The sequence below is a fragment of the Mobula birostris genome, chromosome 26 (genome assembly GCF_030028105.1).
Source record: "Mobula birostris isolate sMobBir1 chromosome 26, sMobBir1.hap1, whole genome shotgun sequence".
Taxonomy (NCBI): Eukaryota; Metazoa; Chordata; class Chondrichthyes; order Myliobatiformes; family Myliobatidae; genus Mobula; species Mobula birostris.
The window spans coordinates 7445995-7459323 of NC_092395.1; the positions used below are offsets into that span (position 1 = coordinate 7445995).

The window sequence follows — 13329 nt, forward strand, 5'->3', positions numbered from 1 at the left end:
CAAGTGATGTTTAAGAAGGTGTTTAACCCCCTGCCAAACTTCATACACAACTCACTGTGAGGGCAGTGGAGTGGACAATCAGAGATGTTGTGAAAGCACAGTCTTTTTCCCAGGGGAAGGGAGCCTGTGCTAAAGGGTGTAGGTTTAAAATGAAAGAGGAAAAAGCTAAAAGAGACCGAGGCCAACGTCTTCATGTGAAGGGAGGTACATATAATGGAATAAAGGACATACGGAAAGGGAGGGACATTGTGGTAAACCATATATATATATATATATGTTGTAACTGGGTTACCTGTCTGGACACGCCCCTCTGCTGATGGCTCCTGTGGCTCCTCCCACAGAACCCTGAATAAAGGCGATTGTGTCACTGCTCCTCCCTCAGTCCAGGGGCAGATACTCAGCATGGTCGAGGTCACATTTTATTGCTAATAAAAGCCTTTCAGTATTTACTCAGCTTCCAGTCTTTTGGAGTAATTGATAGTGCATCAGACATATAATGAAACAAAAGACATATGGAGGGAGGAAGGGATATATAATGAAATAAGGGATATACGGAGGGAGGGTGGAACATATAATGAAATGAGGGACATAAGGAAGGAGGGAGGGACATATAATGGAATAAGCTGCCAGAGGATGTGGCAGAGGTAGGCACAATAGCATTTAAATGGAAGTTGGTCATGCACTTTGTTAGAAAATACAATAGCATGGACTATTTTCTAAATGGAGAGAAAATTCAAATATCTGAGGCAGACAGGGACTAGGGATTCCTTGTGCAAGATTCCCGAAAGGTTAATTTCCAGCTTGAGTCAGTGGTAAGAAAGGCAAATGGAATGTTAGCATTCATTTTGAGAAGACTAAAACATAAAAGCAAAGAGGTAATGTTGAAGCTTTATAAGGCACTGGTGAGGCCTCACTTGGAGTATTGTGAGCAGTTTTGGGCCCCTTGTCTTAGAAAGGATGTGTTGACAATGGAGATGGTTCAAAGGAGGTTTACGAAAATGATCCCAGAATTGAAAGGTTTATCATAAGAAGAGTGTTTGATAGCTCTTGGTCAGTACTCACTGGTATTCAGAAGAATGGGGGTGTGGTTCTCATTAAAGCCTATCGAATTTTGAAAGGCCTCGATAGAGTGGATGTGGAGAGGATGTTTCCTATTGGTGGGGGAGTCTAAGACTAGAGGAAACAGACTCAGAAAAGAGGAATATTCAATTAGAATGGAGATGAGAAGGAATTTCTTTAGCCAAAGAGTGTCACAGTCCAGTCCGTGAAGTCCGCATTCTGGTTCACGGTCTGGTCTATCAACCCTTGCTCCAGGTTTTCCTGTCTACCTTGTTTCTGTTCCTTTTGAGCACTAATTGAGGCAGCTGATTCTCGTTGGGGCTGGCTGCATAAATACCTCCAGAGACCAGGGTGTGGCTGCTGGATTGTTCTTGTCCTTACTCCTTGTATCCTTTCCCTTGCCTTCTGTTTCCTCGCCTGAAGCCTCGCCTCGCCTGAAGCCTCGCCTCACCTGAAGCCCTGCCTGAAGCCTTGCCTCGCCTCGCCTGAAGCCCTGCCTGAAGCCTTGCCTCGCCTCGCCTTGCCTTGCCTTGCCGGTAACTCTCACCTCACCTGAAGTTCTTTCCTCACCTCGCATCGCCTGAAGCCTTGCCTCGCCTTGCCGGTAACTCTTGCCTCACCTGAAGTTCTTGCATCGCCTGAAGCCTTGCCTTGCCTTGCCTTGCCTTGCCGGTAACTCTCACCTCACCTGAAGTTCTTGCTTCACCTCGCATCGCCTGAAGCCTTGCCTCGCCTTGCCGGTAACTCTCACCTCACCTGAAGTTCTTGCTTCGCCTCGCATCGCCTGAAGCCTTGCCTTGCCTTGCCTTGCCGGTAACTCTCGCCTCACCTGAAGTTCTTGCCTTGCCTTGCCTTGCCTTGCCGGTAGCTCTCGCCTCACCTGAAGTTCTTGCCTCACCTTGCATCGCCTGAAGCCTTGCCTCGCCTTGCCGGTAACTCTCGCCTCACCTGAAGTTCTTGCCTCGCCTTGCATTGCCTGAAGCCTTGCCTTGCCTTGCCGGTAACTCTCGCCTCGCCTGAAGCCTTGCCGGTAACTCTCGCCTCACCTGAAGTTCTTGCCTCGCCTTGCATTGCCTGAAGCCTTGCCTTGCCTTGCCTTGCCGGTAACTCTCACCTCGTCTCGCCTGAAGTCTTGTCCTGGAGCCACCCTGAACATAGTTCCCTTCCTGTCCCTTGCCGCCGTCGGGTAAGTCAGGCCAGATTGCCGTTACCCTGCGGTTGGTTCTGTCCCTTCCTGTCCCCCGCCTCCGTCGGGTGGAGTACCGCGCCCTGCTCAGGAGGAGCTTCAAGACCCCAAGCCTCGAGCCTCACTCCAAGCTAAGCTTCAAGACCCCAAGCCTCAAGTCTCTGGTCTCAAGCCTCGCCTCAAGTCTGAAGACTCCAGCCTCATCCTGCTTGCCAGCCAAGTCATGACCTTGCCTAGTTCTGGGGTCCGAGCCAGAAGCAAGACCCTGGTTCTGGGTTCTTGTCCAGTCTCTGACTCGGAGTCCAAGCCCGGGCTCCTAGCTCTCTTGTTCAGTCCTGTTCCGGGTTCCCGGTTTTCATGTCCATGTCCTAGCCCTCACCCTGTATCCTAGTCCTGTCCCTAATACTTCAGTGTCTGTGTCTTGCACTTGGGTCCGTTCCCAGCCACCACCTTATGACAAAGAGTGGTGAATCTGTTGCACAGATGTCTCTGGAGGCCAAGTCATTGGGTATAGTATATTTAAGGCAGGGGTTGATAGATTCTTGATTAGTCAGGGCATGAGGGATACGGGGAGAAGGCAGGAGATTGGGGCTGAGAGGGAATTGGATTGGCTGTGATGAAATGGCAGAGCAGACTCAATGGGCCAGATGGCCTAATTCTGTTCCTATATCTTATGATCTTATGAATAAATACATTAATAGAAAACATTTCGAGGGACCTGGACCCTGTGGGGTGGCACGATAGCATAGTAGTTAGCACAATGCTTTACAGTACCAGTGACCTGGGTTCATTTCCTGCAGCTGTCTGTAAGGAGTTTGTACGTTCTCCCTGTGAACGCGTGGGTTTCCCCCAGGTGCTCTGGTTTCCTCCCACAGTCCAAAGACGGGCAGGTTAGTTGGAACAATTTACAGTGTCCGATTAAGTTCAAGTTCATTGTCATCTGACTGTAAACACACACACACTATATATATATATATATATATATATATATATATATATATATATATATATATATATATATATCCAAATGAATCCATGTTCCTCTGGATCACGGTGCACCCACAAAACATAAATCACACACAGCTCACCAATCCACCAATTTTGGAGTGTTGGAAAAAAAATCAAAGTACCACAGAAAGGGAAGATCCCTTAAATCAAAGGGAGAATATGCAAACTCCACACAGTAAGCAGCGGACGTCATGATCGAACTTGGGCTGTTTGCTTTTTGAGGCAGTGACTCCACTGGTTGCTCCACCTGTGCCTCTCTCTACATCCGCGATAGGGTCAGCAACAGCTCTGCACCTGACCTCCATATCTGATTCAGACACGGGTAGTCTTCAAACACTTTGACAGACTTCTATAGGTGTGTAGGGAAGAGTGTATTGACTGGCTGCATCACAGCCTGGTATGGAAACTCCAATGGCCTCAAGTAGAAAATCATGCAAAAGGTAGTCAATTCAGCCCAGTGCATTACAGGTAAAGCCCTCGCAACCATTGAGCACATCCACATGAAACACTACCATAGGAGAGCAGCATCCATCATCAGAGTTCCTCACCTCCCAGGCCATGCATTTTTCTTGCTGCTGCCTTCAGCAAAAAGGTACGGGAGCCCCAGGACTCGCAGCACCAGGATTCCAAGTTCAAAAACAGTTACTACCCCTCAACTATCAGGCCCTTGAACTAAAGGGGATAACCCATCCATTGAAATGTTCCCACAGCCTATGATCTCACTTTAAAGACCCTTTATCTTGTTATTTCATGTTCTCGTTATTTTTTGCTGTTTGTTATATTTGTATTTGCACAGTTTGTTGTCTTCTGCACTCTGGTTGATCTTTCATTGATCCTATTATAGTTACTATTCAATAGATTTGCTGAGTATGCCCGCAGGAAAAAGAATTGTGGAAAGCGGCCAGTGAGTGAGTGGGCCAGTGAAGGAGTGGAGCTTTGAGGCTTTGACTCGAGAGATTCTGGCAATTTTGGCAGTTGGTCTGTGCAATCAAGTCAATCAAGATTTGAATAGCTCAGACTCAGCAGAAAGCGGCTGATTGGGCAATCGAGGTCAGGTGACCAAGCATTTTGAAAAGCTCAAACAGATAAATAGAGGGATAGCTCAAGCGAAGCGGCCAGTGGAAAGCAGCCAGTGAGTGAGTGGGCCAGTGAAGGAGTGGAGCTTTGAGGTTTTGACTCGAGAGGCTTCGACGAGAAGAGGCGGAGGACAAGCTTGCTCGCAGTTAGTCTTTACAATGTCTCCTGAGACGGTGATGTGCCTCTCATGTGAGATGTGGCAGTCTTGGGGGAATGCCCCTCTCCTGCTGAGTCACACCTGCCAGAAGTGCACACGGCTGGGTGATCTGGAAGACCGTGTAAGGAATCTGGAGCAGCAGCTGGATGACCTTCGACTCATAAGGGACAATAAGGCAGTCATAGATGAGAGCTACAGGGAGGTAGTCACACCTAGGCTGTCGGAAGCAGGTCGTTGGGTAACAGTCAGAGGGGGGAAAATGAAGGTGAGCAGACAGGTAGTGCAGAGCACCCCTGTAGCCATTCCCCTGAATAATAAGTTTACTGTCCTGGATACTGTTGGCAGGGACGACAGGCCAGGTGTGAGCCATGGTGGCAGGGCCTCCGGCACTCAATCTGACCTGGTGGTGCAGAAGGGTGGGACGGAGAAGAGGAGAGCTGTCGTCATTGGAGACTCTATAGTCAGGGGAGCAAACAGGAGATTTTATGGACGTGAGAAGGACACCCGCATGGTTTGTTGCCTCCCGGGTGCCAGGGTCCGGGATGTCTCTGACCGGGTATACGACATCGTGGTACGAGAGGGAAAGTAACCAGAAGTCGTGATACATGTAGGGACCAACGACATAGGCAGGAAGAGGGATGAGGTTCTGAAGTGTGAGTTTCAGGAACTAGGCAGAAGGCTGAAGAACAGGACCTCAAGGGTGGCATTCTCAGGATTGCTGCCAGTGCTACGTGACAGTGATGGTAAGAATTGGAGGAGATGGCAGTTGAATGCGTGGCTGAGGAGTTGGTGCAGGGAGCAGGGTTTTAGATTTTTGGATCGTTGGGATCTCTCCTGGGGAAGGTGGGACCTGTACAGATTGGATGGGTTGCATCTGAACTCGAGGGGAGCAATATCCTTGCAGGTAGGTTTGTTAGCTTGGTTCAGGAGGATTTAAACTAATTTGCAAGGGGGATGGGACCCAGAGCGATAGAGCAGTGAAAGAAGTGCATGGAGTAAAGCCAGATCTAACATATAGAGAGGCTTTGAGGAAAGAGAGGCAGAATAAACGGTGTAAAGACAGTAAGGTAGAAGTGTGTGTACCTCAATGCAAGAAGCATCAGGAACAAAGGTGATGAACTGAGAGCTTGGATACATACATGGAATTATGATGTAGTGGCCATTACAGAGACTTGGCTGGCACCAGGGCAGGAATGGATTCTCAATATTCCTGGATCTCAGTGCTTTAAAAGGGATAGAGAGGGCAGAAAAAGGGGAGGAGGGGTGGCATTACTGGTCAGGGATACTATTACAGCTACAGAAAGGGTGGGTAATATAGCAGGAGCTTCTTTTGAGTCAGTATGGGTAGAAGTCAGGAACAGGAAGGGAGCAGTTACTCTGTTGGGGGTATTCTATAGGCCCCCTGGTAGCAGCAGAGATACAGAGGAGCAGATTGGGAGGCAGATTTTGGAAAGGTGCAAAAATAACAGGGTTGTTATCATGGGTGACTTTAACCTCCCTAATATTGATTGGCACCTGATTAGTTCCAAGGGTTTAGATGGGGCAGAGTTTGTTAAGTGTGTCCAGGACGGATTCCTGTCACAGTATTGGACAGGCCGACTAGGGGGAATGCTGTACTAGATCTAGTACTAGGTAATGAACCAGGTCAGGTCACAGATCTCTCAGTGGGTGAGCATCTGGGGGACAGTGACCACTGCTCCCTGGCCTTTAGCATTATCATGGAAAAATACAGAATCAGAGAGGACAGGAAAATTTTTAATTGGGGAAGGGCAAATTATGAGGCTATAAGGCAAGAACTTGTGGGTGTGAATTGGGATGTTGTTTTTGCAGGGAAACACGCTATGGACATGTGGTTGATGTTTAGAGATCTCTTGCAGGATGTTAGGGATAAACTTGTCCCGGTGAGGAAGATAAAGAACGGTAGGGTGAAGGAACCATGGGTGACAAGTGAGGTGGAAAATCTAGTCAGGTGGAAGAAGGCAGCGTACATGAGGTTTAGGAAGCAAGGATCAGATGGGTCTATTAAGGAATATAGGGAAGCAAGAAAGGAGAGTAAGAAGGGGCTGAGAAGAGCAAGAAGGGGGCATGAGAAGGCCTTGGCGAGTAGGGTAAAGGAAAACCCCAAGGCATTCTTCAATTATGTGAAGAAAAAGAGGATGACAGGAGTGAGGGTAGGACCGATTAGAGATAAAGGTGGAAAGATGTGCCTGGAGGCTGTGGAAGTGAGCGAGGTCCTCAATGAATACTTCTCTTCGGTATTCACCAATGAGAGGGAACTTGATGATGGTGAGGACAATATGAGTGAGGTTGATGTTCTGGAGCATGTTGATATTAAGGGAGGGGAGATGTTGGAGTTGTTAAAATACATTAGGACGGATAAGTCCCCAGGCCCTGATGGAATATTCCCCAGGTGGCTCCACGAGGCGAGGGAAGAGATTGCTGAGCCTTTGGCTAGGATCTTTATGTCTTCGTTGTCCATGGGAATGGTACCGGGCTGGAGGGAGGCGAATGTTGTCCCCTTGTTCAAAAAAGGTAGTAGGGATAGTCCGGGTAATTATAGACCAGTAAGCCTTATGTCTGTGGTGGGAAAGCTGTTGGAAAAGATTCTTAGGGATAGGATCTCTGGGCATTTAGAGAATCATGGTCTGATCAGGGACAGTCAGCATAGCTTTGTGAAGGGCAGATCGTGTCTAACAAGCTTGATAGAGTTCTTTGAGGAGGTGACCAGGCATATAGATGAGGGTAGTGCAGTGGATGTGATCTATATGGATTTTAGTAAGGTATTTGACAAGGTTCCACATGGTAGGCTTATTCAGAAAGTTAGAAGGCATGGGATCCAGGGAAGTTTGGCCAGGTGGATTCAGAATTGGCTTGCCTGCAGAAGGCAGAGGGTGGTGGTGGAGGGAGTACATTCAGATTGGAGGATTGTGACTAGTGGTGTCCCACAAGGATCAGTTCTGGGACCTCTACTTTTTGTTACTTTTATTAACGACCTGGATGTGGGGGTAGAAGGGTGGTTGGCAAGTTTGCAGACGACACAAAGGTTGGTGGTGTTGTGGATAGTGTAGAGGATTGTCAAAGATTGTGGAGAGACATTGATAGGATGCAGAAGTGGGCTGAGAAGTGGCAGATGGAGTTCAACCCTGAGAAGTGTGAGGTGGTACACTTTGGAAGGACAAACTCCAAGGCAGAGTACGAAGTAAATGGCAGGATACTTGGTAGTGTGGAGGAGCAGAGGGATCGGGGGGTACATGTCTACAGATCCCTGAAAGTTGCCTCACAGGTAGATAGGGTAGTTAAGAAAGCTTATGGTGTGTTGGCTTTCATAAGTCGAGGGATAGAGTTTAAGAGTCGCGATGTAATGATGCAGCTCTATAAAACTCTGGTTAGGTCACACTTGGAGTATTGTGTCCAGTTCTGGTCGCCTCACTATAGGAACGATGTGGAAGCATTGGAAAGAGTACAGAGGAGATTTACCAGGATGCTGCCTGGTTTAGAGAGTATGCATTATGATCAGAGATTAAAGGAGCTAGGGCTTTACTCTTTGGACAGAAGGAGGATGAAAGGAGACATGATAGAGGTGTACAAGATAATAAGAGGAATAGATAGAGTGGATAGCCAGCGCCTCTTCCCCAGGGCACCACTGCTCAATACAAGAGGACATGGCTTTAAGGTAAGGGCTGGGAAGTTCAAGGGGGATATTAAAGGAAGATTTTTTACTCAGAGAGCGGTTGGTGCGTGGAATGCACTGCCTGAGTCAGTGGTGGAGGCAGATACACTAGTGAAGTTTAAGAGACTACTAGGCAGGTATACGGCGGAATTTAAGGTGGGGGCTTATATGGGAGGCAGGATTTGAGGGTCGGCACAATATTGTGGGCCGAAGGGCCTGTACTGTTCTGTACTATTCTATGTTCTATGAGGTATATGGTGACATATATGTACTCTGATAATAAACTTACTTTGATCTTTTGAACCTTTTCTCATCTTTAGTGTCTCCACACAAATCACTTGAACTTTCAGTTTTGTATGCTCTGATACAGGAATAATGAAACTCCTGAAAAAGGTTTTATTGCTGACCTCTGTTTCTTTGTTCATCTTTACTTCTGTAAAAACAATGCTCTTCAGGGAGAATTTGTGGAATTTATGGAACAAAGGGCATCTAATTGTGTTCTCACTCTACCTCAGTACATGTGACAATGTTAAATCTATTCCAAAACAAAATTCCTTCCCACTCCTTTCGTCTTCTAATCCCCAGGCTGGCCTTTTACCTCTTCTCACCTATCACCTCCCCCGGGTCCCCCCCTCCTTTTTCTTCTCTGGTCCACTCTCCTCTCCTATCAGATTCCTTCCTCTCCAATCTTTGCCTTTTCCCACCCACCTGGCTTTACCCATCACCTCCCAGCTAGACCTCTGTCCACTTCCCCCACCTTTTTATTCTGGTGTCTTCCACGTCCCTTCCCAATCCTGATGAAGGGTCCTGGTTCAAAATTTCGACTGTTTATTCATTTCCATAGATGCTCCCTGATTTGCTGCTCTTCCAGCATTTTGTGTGTGTTGCTTTGTCTTTCTGGCAACTGCAGACTTTGTCATGTCTCTGATTTGCCTTATGTGTTCAAAGTGCCAGACTTAATTGTTGTGAAGATAGTTTGTATAACATTTTCTTCCCTTCCACCGTCAGATTTCCATTAACCTGTGAACATGGATTTGGACAGGCACATGAATGGGAGGGTATGGAGGGCTGTGATCTGGTTGCAGGTTGATGGGACTAGGCAGAATAACAGATTGGCACAGACTAGATGGGCTGAGGGCCTGATTCTGCGCTCTGCAGTGTTCTATGACTCTATAACACTACCCTGCCGTTCCTCTTTTGCACATTTATTTACTATTTCATAAATTATAGTATTACTTTATATCTTGCACTGTACTGCTACCACAAAACAAATTTTACAACATATGTACAGAATTGTTCAAAAGTCTTAGGCACATGTTAGAAAATTCTGAAATACCGAGATACTTTAAATAATAATGAAATAGAAAGTTTCTAAATATCAAAAAAAAACAATACTATCAGCAGTCAACAGTATCTAATCAATATTTGGTGTAACCACTTTAAAACTGCGTCAGTTCTCTGAGGTACACTGTCATGCAGTTTATAAGGGAATCGGTTGGTAGTTTGATCCAAGCATCTTGGAGAACTTGCTCCAGTTCCTCTGCAGATTTTGGCTGTCTCCCTTCTTTCTATCTCTCCAGGTAATCCCAGAAAACATCAATAATGTTGAGATCAGGGCTCTGTGGAGGCCATACCATCTGAAACCACATTAAAAAAAAATCTAGTGTGTCTAAGTCTTTTGCACACTAATGTAGGTGATTCTGATCCTGAACTGGGAAGAACTGATTTTAAAAGTTTCAGGGAATGTATAGGGAGGAATATATAAGTGGTGAACAAATTTTTTTTGACAAGGATAAAATTCAGAATTAAGGAGCAGCTATAGGAATTCTGGGAATCAGAATCAGGTCTAATATCACTGGCATATTCATGGAATTTGTTCTACGCGGCAGCTCTACATTGCAATACAAAATAATAAAAACTGTGAATTATAGCAAGTACATATAAATATATATAAAATAGCTAAGTTAAATAAGTCGCACATAAAAAGTAGCGAGGTGGTGTTCATTGGCTCAATGTCCATTCAGAAATCGGATGGCAGAAGGGAAGAAGCTGTTCCTGAAACGTTGTGTGTGTGTGTGTGTGTGTGTGTGTGTGTGTGTGTGTGTGCGTGCGCGCGCGCGCCTTCAGGCTCCTGTACCTCCTCCCTGATGGCGGCATTGAGAAGAGGGCATGTCCTGGGTGATAGATGATGGACGCCACCTTTTTGAGGCATCGTTCCTTGAAGATGGTCTGGATGCTGGGGAGGCTAGTGCTCACGATGGAGCTGGCTAAGTTCACAACTCTGCAGCTTGTTTCGATCCTGTACAATAGCACTCCACCCCCTACCCACCCCACACCAGACAGTGATGCAACCAGCAGAATAGTCTCATTGGTACATCTGTAGAAATGTGTGTGCCTTGGTAAGATATCAAATGTCCTCAAATTTCTAATGAAATATAGCCACTGTTGTGCCTTCTTTGTAACTGCATTGATATGTTGGGCCCAGGATAGATCCTCACAGATGCTGACACCCAGAAACTTGAAACTGCTCATCCTTTCCACTACTGATCCGTCTATGAGGACTGGTGTGTGTTCCCTCATCTTACCCTTTCTGAAGTCCACAATCAGTTCTTTGTTCTTAGTGATGTTGAGTGCTAGGGTGTAGCTACAACAGCACTCAACTGGGTGATGTATCTCGCTCCTGTACGCCCTCTCAACACCATCTGAAATTCTGCCAACAATAGTTGTGTCCTCAGCAAATTTATAGGTGGCATTTGAGCTGTGCCTAGCCACACAAAAAACTATTAAATTTCAAACAATGCATTTTTTAAGTGTATGGGCATGGTGTGCCAAAGAACCTTATCCTGTGCTCGCTGACTCTTTCTCCTTACAGCTCTGATCTAAAAACTAACAAAGGATCTTACAGAATGATTTAGCCATAACCATGCACATTGTGGTGTGGGTACATTAAGTGAAATTGCAAAGAGCAGATTTCAAGCAATTGTTTATATTAATTATCTTCACTACAGATTTTCCAAGAATTAGACCGTAGTGAGATTTGAGAATGTGCCATCTTCAACGTATTTTGTCAGAAACAGAATCAAATTTATTATCACCGGCATGTGGCGTGAAATTTGCTAACTTAGCGGCAGCAGTTCAATACAATACATAACCTAGCAGAGAGAGAAAAAAAATAACAATAAATAAAATACAACATAATAAATAAGTAAATCAATTATGTATATTGAATAGATTTTTTTTAATGTGCAAAAACTGAAATACTGTACATTAAAAAAAATGAGGTAGTGCCCAAAGCTTCAATCTGCATTTAGGAATAGACATAGTTATAGTCATAGTCATACTTTATTGATCCCGGGGGGAAATTGGTTATCGGGGGAATCGGATACAATATGCAAAATAACTATTTTAACGTCTTTGGCTACTACAGGGCTGATGAGCCTCATGTGCCCAAATTCTCCAGACACTTAACCTAAATATCTCACATCTACCCTAACATCTCCTTACTGTAAACCTCATAAAAATTGACATCAGCTTCCTCCATTCCAGTTATTTGAGAATTACGTATAGACATTTCTATCTTGTCAGCCTAAAGAGAAAGGTTTTGATTTTTTTTCCTGTCTACATCTGTTTTCCCTCACACAACACAGCACCTTGATGCATCTGCCACACAGTTCTTCTTTCATCTGAAACTTCCTTTCAACTGTGTACAGGCTAACTCAGAACAGTATCGCTTTAGCTGTTGGTTCTCTGAGTTTCCCACATGTGTCAATTTGCACATTAGATTCATTCAGCACACCAGCAGGCCCTTTGGAACAACTAGCCCACACCAACCACAGCAGACTCCCAGCTAATCCCAGCTGCCCACATTCAGCCCTCCAAGCCCCTCCCTGCCATGTACCTATCCAAATGCCACTTAAATGTTGCAGTGGTAGCCACTTCGACCATTTCCTCTAGCAGCTCATTCCAGGTACTCACTACCCTCTGTGTAAAGAAGTTACCCTCTCAGGTCTCTTTTAAACCTCTCTTATGTTGTAACTGTTTCCTCTAATTTTGCAGCCCCCAGCACTGGGGAGAAGACTATTACTTTCCACCTTATCCATCTCCCACATGGTTTTATAAGCCTCGAGGAGGTTATATCTCATTCTCCAATGCTCCAAGGAGCAAAGGTCCATGGTGGCCAGCCTCTCCCGGTAACTCAAGCCCTCTAATCCAGGCAGAATCCTCGCAAACCTCTCCTGCATCCCCTGCAGCTTGACGATGACTTTCCGATGACGATGACGATGGAAATAAAAACCACTTTTCCGATGATCTTGGTTACTGACCTCAGGAGGACGAAACCAGTTGTTCGCAAGCCAGTTCTCATCGGGCAGAGTCAGCAATTGTAAATTTCTCAGTGTTATAATTTCAGAAGGTCTATTCTAGGCCTAGCATATTAAGTGCAATTATGAAGAAAGCTCAAAACCAACCTCTACTTCCTTAGGAGTTTGCAAAGATACAGCATGACATCTAAAACTTTGACAAGCTTCTATAGATATGTGGTAGAGAGTATATTGACGGGCTGTATCACAGTCTCATATAAATACCAATGCACTAATATGGAAGAGCCTACAAAAAGCAATGGATACAGCCCCAGTCCATCACTTATATATCACTTCTCTACCACCAAGCACATCTACACAAAACATTATCACAGGAAAGCAGCATCCATCATCAGGGAGCCCCTCCACCCAGGATATACTCTCTTCTCACTGCTGCCATGAGGAAGAAGGTAAAATAATTTCAGGACTCAGACCACCAGGTTCAGGAACAGTTCTTCCCCCTTGACCATCGGGCTCTTGGACCAAAGAGGATCATTTCACTCGCCCCATCATTGAAATGTACCCACAACCTATGGGTTCACTTTCAAATGCTCTTCTTCTCATGTTCTTGATATTTATTGTTTGTTTATTTATTATTATTATTCTCTCTTTTTGTATTTGCACAGCTCGATGTCTTTGGCATACTGGTTAAATGTCCAAGTTCATGCGTACAGTCTTTCATCGATTCTATTCTAGTTATTATTCTGCTATGGATTTATTGAGTATGCTTGCAAGAAAATCTCAGGATTATACAAACGGTATATAGTGACATGTATATACTTTGATGCTGTAAGAGGACGCAGCCTTGTCGTGA

The 13329-nt window shown here is 45.5% G+C and overlaps 1 protein-coding gene across 5 annotated transcripts in view; it reads right to left on the reverse strand.

Moving 5' to 3' along the window:
* LOC140188351 (phospholipid-transporting ATPase IC-like) overlaps window positions 1–13329 on the reverse strand; it is a 158616-nt gene that overhangs the window by 115535 nt on the left and 29752 nt on the right. The window lies entirely within an intron of this gene.